The sequence below is a fragment of the Copadichromis virginalis genome, linkage group LG6, assembly GCF_057382275.1.
Source record: "Copadichromis virginalis isolate Kocher_CV1m ecotype Utaka linkage group LG6, C_Virginalis_male_GT1.1, whole genome shotgun sequence".
In the NCBI taxonomy this organism is placed as follows: Eukaryota; Metazoa; Chordata; class Actinopteri; order Cichliformes; family Cichlidae; genus Copadichromis; species Copadichromis virginalis.
Window position 1 is genome coordinate 4576261 of NC_140623.1, and position 8735 is coordinate 4584995.

General features: G+C 41.8%; 1 long non-coding RNA gene across 1 annotated transcript; it reads right to left on the bottom strand.

Annotated features, from left to right (window-relative positions):
- Nucleotides 1-243: 243 nt before the first annotated feature.
- On the bottom strand, nt 244-1573 carry LOC146707009 (uncharacterized). Its single transcript, XR_014921044.1, has 2 exons — nt 1440-1573; nt 244-642 (listed from the first exon to the last, which is right to left on the bottom strand). It is a non-coding gene; the product is annotated as an uncharacterized LOC146707009 (long non-coding RNA).
- Between the last annotated feature and the right edge of the window lie 7162 nt (nt 1574-8735).

Consider the following 8735-nt stretch of genomic DNA (forward strand, 5'->3'; position numbering starts at 1 on the left):
CTCAACATTTGGCAATAAACCCCTTTCTGATTCTGATTCTGATTCTAATATACAGTCGCTAGCACACAAGTAGCTTTACAAATGAGTAATGACCACACAGCTGAAATAGTAACTCAGTATATGCACATTACACATGCATCACAAATCAGATAGTTAAGGTTATAGTATGTGTAACACCTGCTTAGTATAGTAGGGTTAAACTTATAGACTAGATTCGAGAGGAGTAAAATAACTTTGAGAGAATTGAGTGTTGAACAGCCGGCAGATTTATTACAATGTTACAGTGGTGCAATAACCCAATGTAAACAGCATAGAAAATTAACAGAAAATCAACAGAGAAGAGCGCTCTTTTGAAAATAACAACAAAATAAAATAAAATAAGTAGTCTCTTTAGAGCTGACTCCTGATGAGCAGGATATTGGGAGTTCAACTGTTTCCCAGAGAAACAATCCGTATCAAGTAAGCAGTTTTTGTTCTTGCTTATCTGAAATCCTGCGATTCGAAGTAATTCAGACTGTAGCTCTACTCCTGCATCCAGAACAGCTGGCCACACTGCTTTTGGATTCGCCACGAGTTTTCACAGGGTCTGGCTCGCCATCCATATCCAGAACCACTTCAGATCCAGGATCACAAAAAACCAGTCTGCACATACAGTACAGAGCAATAAACAAAATAGTTCTTAACAGTTTTTCTAAATAAAATGAGATCTCATAAAGTTTTCAAAATCAAGTACACTGTTGTTTTAACATTGTTCTGTCTCTATGAATTCCATTTGTATTGCTTTACAGCATTACAATCAATTGTATTTATATACCCCTTTTTAAGGCATATGTAATCATATCATGAAATGTTTGTAACGTAACTAGTTTTAAATGGTAAATGGACTAGTTCTTATATAGCGCTTTTCCACTCTTCTGAGCACTCAAAGCGCTTTACACAACTTGTGCATTCACCCATTCACACCCATTCGCACAAGCACAACTGACATTCACACACATTCATACTCCGATGAATGCATCGGAGAGCAATTTCGGGTTAGTATCTTGCCCAAGGATATTTGGCATGCAGACTAGGGGAAGCCGGGAATCGAACCACCAACCTTCCGATCAGTAGATGACCTGCTCTACCACCTGAGCTACAGCCACCCACTTATTTACATGTATTAACCTATAACTGAAATTACAAAGTGCAGGAAAGGCACTGGACAACATTTATGGCTAAAAGAAAAGTGCATCCTGCATTAGTTTTGCGCATTTGTGAAGATGCCCAATCAAATAGACAATAAAATAAAATACGACATTCCATTTCACACACAATTCAAGTACTCCGACTGGTTTTAGCTTTTTTTTAGACAATACAGAATTCGCACTGTTGCAGTGTTTACCACATGTAAAATTAGCATAAGTTTTCCTGCTAACTTATCATCTCTAGTAACTCACCGGAATTCCCAAGAAACAAATACACGCTCTGCCTGGTTTTGGTCGAGAGTAAAACACATAAAGGCCTCTGAAAAGTACATAACTTTAAGTTAGAGACTGTTGAAAATACTTTATAACACTTATTTTATACCGAAAGACTCACTGTGTAGCTTGTTAATTGCTCTCGGGTGTCTTGCTCCGTTTTGCCTAGCTTAATGCAGCAACGTGCTTTTGTTGCATTCACTGAACTACGGAAAATCAAAGTGTGTTCAAGGGGTGTCGGAAATAATAATACCGGGTAAAAACAAGAAAATACTAGTAACCATGTCTATAGGGGTTACATATGTAATGAAAACTTACAGGCATGCGTGGGCAAAAGTTTCACCTCCACTGAGCACTTGTAGCAAACTAGCTGGGCATAACAACTTCCCAAGTACCAACTGTGGCCACAAGAGGGTGCCAAATCATACAAACAAAAGCATATTAACACATTAAAGTTATACCAACACAAGTTTAGTGAGTTTTGCCCCTTTTCTTACTGGTGGGTAGCCTGCAGTAAGTTTTGTTAAGGGCTTCACAATCTTTGAATAATCTTTCACAAACCTCCGATAATATCCGGAGAATCCAAGGAACGACCTAAGTTCCTTTAAAGTTTGTGGTCTTGGCCAGGTCTTGAGTGTTTCAATCTTTTGGGGGGTCTGTTTCAATGCCATTTTGAGAAACAATGCGTTCAGGTACACACCGGCTCATCCTTTGGCGGCCGCTTATCGGGGCCTGGAGCCTGGGGCTCCTCATCTGCCCTCATCTGGGACTCTCCTCAGCTCTCTCTGGGATAGTGGCGCAGCTGCCCCTCTGTTGGTCTTCCTTGGTCTCTTGTGTTCTGGGGACCTCTGGATGTCTGAAGTCTTGATGTCCTCCATACCTGCTTCATGCCCTGGAGGACGGGGCTGTGGCCCCCCCACACCCTCTAGCAGATCATTACATGAAGGAACCTTTTAAAAAAACAAGCGCGTCCATGCTCACAGGTGTACACACGGGTGATCACACCCACAAACTACACCCTTTTTGGCTCCTACCTCAAAGCACACTGTGTTCTGTTGATCTTGTGTGCTGCACAATAATGTTTAATATTTAGTATTTACTGTCATATTCCCATATATCATTGTGATGTTGTTTATTCTATTACTCTTGTTCTCTTCTGCTTGTTTTCTTTTTTCTTTCTCAACAGGTGATCCAGGTGATCGATATATGCATTTTCTTTTTCTTTTCTTTTTTTTTCTGCCCATTCTGTTGGTTTTTGTTTTTTGCCCTTCTCCCCTGTCCCTCTTCTCAGCTGTTTCTCTTTCCCTCTTTCTTTCTCCCCTTTTTTCTCCCAGTCAAGTCTGTCCCGTATTCAGCAAGTGAAAATAAAATAAACAATAAAAGGTGAATCAAATGGACCATTACGGCAAGGCTGGGATGGTCAATTTGGTAAAGTAAATCCGTTGGGCATCTTTCTTTGCCTTTAGACAATAATTCTGATGGCAAAAAACCAAACGGGACAGGCGCAAAAAAAAAAAAAGGAAAAAAAAAAAAAAAAAGAGAAACAATGTTTCCCAGATAGCGCACTGATGTTTGGAAAAAACGACACTTCTCTGGTGACAACTTGAGGCCATTTTCTCGCAAGTGATTCAGGACGTTAGCAAGCCGCATTCCTTGCTCCTCTAAAGTTTTGGAAAAGACAATGATATCTTCTAGGAAAACAAGTACTTCTCGCAGGTTTATGTCACCCATGCACTTTTCCATTAAGCGCTGGAATGTGCTCAGCGCGTTGGTGATCCCCTGCGGCATCCGATTCCACTCCCAAAAACCTAATGGACACACATAAGTGGTTTTATGCTTGTCACTCTCATTCATTTCAATCTGGTAACATTACCCAATCTCGATGCATAAGCATCCTTGATTGTTTGCATGTTTAACTTCCTGTTATCCACCCACAATCGAACATCACCATTTTTCTTTTTGACAACAACTGGAGGCAAATGGAGACTCCGATTCGCGAATGATGCCAGCCTCCAAAAGCATTTGGAGATGACGTCTTACGGCCTCATAGTCTTGTGGGTGAAGAGGACGTGGTCGATGCTTAAATGGGGTTTCATCCTTGAGTTTGATGCAATGTTTTACTTTTGTTGCATGGCCAAAGTCAAGGTCATGATGGGAAAAGATGTCAGAGTAGGTGTTCAGTTTCTGGGTTATTCTAGCTTTCCACTCTTCAGAAAGTGGAGAATCGCCAAAGTCAAACTTCAGATTTAGGCTTGTGTCACTATTCTGTTTGTTTGTGGAATCTGCAGGTTGTTGTTGACTTAAACAGCTAGCAGATTGAAGTTGACTATTTGGAATGTTTTGGATCGGAAGTATATCTTGTGGAACACTGAGTTCAGCAATGACACAGTTGGTTGGCAAGATGATATCATGGTTGGTTTCGTTTCTGAGTACAACTGGGATTTTGCGTGGGGCATAAGATGGAACGGTAATGAGACGACTGTCAATGAATATTCCACCTGGAAGAGATGAACTCGTAGGTGGCTCAAGTAATGCCCACTTTTCAGTGTAAACATCACTGACACTTGCAAAACCTTGCAGGACAACTTTCTGACCAGCAGGGATGACATTTGAGTCACTACCACGTAGTTTGACTAGGCCAATTTGTCCTTCTGAGTTTTGTCTGTGCCTGATCTGCAGGGTTTTCAGAACTTGATGGTAGCCAGAGTAAGGATTGGCCATGAAATGAGATTCACTGAGAAACTGCTCATATAGTGGGTCAAGAGTGTTTGTACCAATCAATACTGGTATGTCACTGTTAGAGCGAACATCTGGTACAATCAGGGTGAGAGTCTCAATCTCTGGTTGAGAGGAAATGAACTCTTCAGGAAACTGCACAGTTAAATGTATTTAACCTGCATATGGTACTGTCTGACCATTAGCTCCTTCTATCTCCAATATGTCACTGATTGAATGTATAGTTTGGTCTGATAGGTGCTCGTTATAGAATGACTGGGACACGGTAGTCACTTGTGACCCAGTGTCAAGCAAAGAATTACATTCAACCCCATTAACCTTAATGTTGGCTGTGCTCTTACTTCCAACCAGCCCTTTTGGCGGTTTCCTTGTCTGTGCAAGCTGGTGTTGCTTCAGTGACAATTTCGATTGGTTATTGTGGTGAGAAGTGGGACTTCTACATTCATCTGTTCCCATTTGTCCCTCAACAGGAACACTTCTTAGTTTAAAGAAGAGTTGTCACCTGTCAAGTTGTCTTTATCTGTCTGTCTTTTAATTCTTTTCTCTTGGTACTGACTAGTGTGGGATTTGGGGGGTCATTGCAGTTGTTAGCAATATGTCCATCCTCACCACATCGAAAACAATACCAAGGTTTGGGTCTTTTGGCAGGGACAGGCTTAACTAGCGGGTGCTTTTGAGAAGCTGCTCCCTCTTTTTGTTTGTTTTTTTTTCCTTGTTGCCTTATCATCATTTAGCCTGGAGAAATAGTTTGCTGCTTTATAAGAAAGCCCTCCGCAAAGCCAGAACATCTTACTATTCATCACTGATTGAAGAAAATAAGAACAACCCCAGGTTTCTCTTCAGCACTGTAGCCAGGCTGACAAAAAGTCAGAGCTCTTTTGAGCCAACCATCCTTTTAACGTTAACTAGTAATGACTTCATGAACTTCTTCACAAATAAAATTTTTATCATTAGAGAAAAAATTACCAATAATCATCCCACAGATGTAATATTATCTACAGCTACTTTTAGTACCATTGATGTTCACAAATTTAACAATCCAATCAGGGAACAGATGGATTTGGCAGTTGGAGAGGTGCTTTATGGAGCTTTATGGAGTAGACGTCAGCCAATCAGAAAGCACGCTGTCCTCTGTCCACCATGCTGGATTCACCACTACAGGGCATAGAGAACCATGAGTTCTCATACACAGAGTTTCAGGGACCACAGAGTTCCTTCAAAGCTTTGTTTAGTATATTGGCACTGTGATTAATGGGGAAATCAATGTAGACACAGAAATTCCTGATTCCTCATTAGGTGCAGCAGCAGAAAACAGGGTGAACAACCATTTTAGCTAATGGTAACACTGCTAGCTAACTAGCTATCCAGCATAAAGACACTGATAATCATGCTGCTCTGACAGGAGCATTTGACAGACATTCAGTCCATATCCTAGTAGTGTCTTCTCCCTCAGTTTCTCCCACTGTTGGCAGTAAAAGAGGACTGTTAGTTTACCTCTTACTCCAGTTTCGGAACCACAGCACTGTCACTCATGGATGTCTAAATCTTCCGTAGTACTTTCATGCTGATTTACACGTTTATTATGCTAAAAAGAAACTATACCAAGATGGTGTTATACTGCAAATGCATGCTTGATTGCTAATGGGTAATTGCATGAAACATTTGACATATTCAACATCTATAAGCATCAATCTATAAATGCTCCCCTACTCCCACACTTCTTAATAATATCACTCCAGATCAATCCCAGATGTTAAAGTTACGGCTTACAAATAAAGAAGCACTAGTTTTATTATGCTTTTCTGTTTATTATGTCAATTTTTCTGTTCTCATTTGTTCTTTGTTATTAATGGCTAATGTCTCATGTGACCTAGTTAGTTTAAAGCAACACTGGATTTTGTTACTACAGGACACATATGGTGCACTTCTACATATTTATTTCTACTTTCCATTAACAGTTTAAAGAAAGATTTTCCACAACTTTAAGCACATTTCATAGAAACACTTTGTTTGCACACGACAGGTTGCTTTCTTGGTCTTTTTCTATCCTGTCAGTGGAAGTCCAACCATCTTCCACCATCCACCATCCCTGGACCTGTTGAAGTGAAAAACAAACAAGTAATTTATAGATTTACATTTACATCATTGTGTTGACTGCATAAGATGCATGATAACAGTCACAGTTTCTAATTGTGATCAATTTTGTGTGATCTTCACTGCACTAGCCATGGTTCTCCCTGTTCCTCAGACTCGAGGTTGCTCATTACCCATCTACTGACCCCGACTCACACTTTCATCATGTTTCATGACTAAGCACCTAAATGATTTCCCACTGTTGACTGCCCTCCAAAGCCCCACTCATCCTACACCCTCTTGCTTTCCTTCATTTATCTTCAGCAGCTTAGTTTTAAAAGAAAAATGAATGTAAATTTATCCCTTTGCTTTATTTGGGTTGACTTGCAGCCATACCATATACTGTATGAGTGACTTAGAGATACCTCTCACTCTATCTCAAATGTAAGGTTTGAGCCCCGTCTGCCTCAGGGACTCCAGGACATACTCCAGGAGATACTGGAAGGTAGCAGCGGCTATGAACAAACCAAATGGAAGTGTAACGAACAGGTACAAACCTTACAGACTGGAGAATGCTGTTGTTTCCTTGGACTCTGCAGACAAGGGAATCTCCCAGTAGCCCTCGGTTAAATCCAGTGTCGTAAAAAAATGAGCAGTGCCTAACTGGTCCAGGAGCTCGTCGACCGAGGGCAAGGGATAAGCATTGAACTATGACACCTCGTTCACCATGCGATAGTCCAGACAGAACTGCATAGACCCATCTTTTTTCACTACCAGAACTATGGGGCTACAGCAAGTGCTGTGTGACTCTTCTATTACTCCCAGCTTCAACATTTCATTAAGGGTGTGTCAGGCACGAACTAACCACAGCCTTCAGTCTATGCATTTTTCCCCAGTATCTAATTTCCACCAGCATCAAGGGATATTTATAAATATCCCCATGCACACACTTCACCTCCACCCACTCTAACTTCAGCAATGCCCCCGGGCGAGCTAGAGGCAGGGTCTGCGTACAGCCCAAAATCCACCAGAGCCTGGCATGTACCCTCTTGGCACCTTACTGGTATGCAGTACGTCTCTCCTGAACTGGGGGAGGGCGTCAGAGGGCCAGCGATGTGGAAAACCTGTCTCACCTCCGTTGGCGGGCAGTCCCGGCAGAGGTGTCTCAGTAACCACACCTCCAGTTCTCCTGCCCCGACGTCTGTGCCACTGGTGAGCTTGGCGTGGGGTCTATAGCAGCCGGGACCTGTGGAGAGAAATCAGAGGAAAAGGGGTTAGTGGACTGGAAAGACCTCAGCTCCACGGCTACGGGGAATGAGGGATTTCTATGTCTATGTTGATTTCCTCATTAATCACAGAGCTAATGTACTAAACAAAGCTTTGAAGGAAACTTACCGTGACTCTCTGTGCTCTGTGGTGGTGAATCCAGCATGGCGTCCAGAGGACAGCAGGGAATGAGACCTCTTGGTCTTCTGCAGAGGTGGGTAGTAACGAGTTACATTTACTCCGTTACATTTACTTGAGTAAGTTTTTGAAAAAAATCTACTTTTAAAGTACCTTTTTTGCACGATACTTTTTACTTTTTCTTGAGTACATTCAAAGTAGCGGAGACACGGAAAGAAGAAACATTAAAAACATGGCAGAACCAGTCGTCTACGCTAGAGCTGAAGAGGATGAACACCCTTGGCCTTACATACAAAGGATGTTTCGCTTAAAAGCAGTACAAAAGAACAACTATGTCTTCAGCGTCGGTGTCTTCAGTGAGAGCCAAAACAACAACTTTTCAGCGTGAAAAAACTCAGCTTGTGTAACCTGAGGAAACGGTAAGTTTTCTCTAAATATCTTTTAGCTGTGGTTAGCTGGATGTTAGTCTTATGTTACAGCAGCTGTGTCGAGCTCGAGCTGCTAGTCATGTTTTCGGCGCTATGTTGTAGTGAGATAAGTTTGTGGGTGTTTTGTGCAGCTTCGGCTGTCCTTTTAACTGCTCGCTGGTTAGCTAGCGTGAGCTATAAGCTAACAGCTAGCCTGGTTAATGATGCTAGAGTTCCACACACATGCAAACAGCTCGTCTCTACTGCTTTAACTGTTAAAACAGAAGGCAATACTGCGGCTGACAGGGTTTATTATGTGAAACAGCAGCTTGTTCAGTTTAAACAGTCTGCATTAAGCTGGGCAAACACTGTGCGATTTTTTTCAGTCGCGTTATTCAGCTCCTGCTCAAACTGTACAATTGAATCTCAGGGGTTAGAAGTTCATAGGTCACGATGTAGGGTCTCACACTATACGGCCTGATGCTCTGATGCGACCTGAGTGCTCAAACTGTGCATTCATAACATGAAGCTTATCATACAAAATCCCTCTCTCTGTCTTTCACTCACTCACACAGGCACACACACACCACCGTCAACTTTGCTAAATTACTAATGAAAAACATTGACCAGGCAGCTGCAATTGAGCAGCAATGTC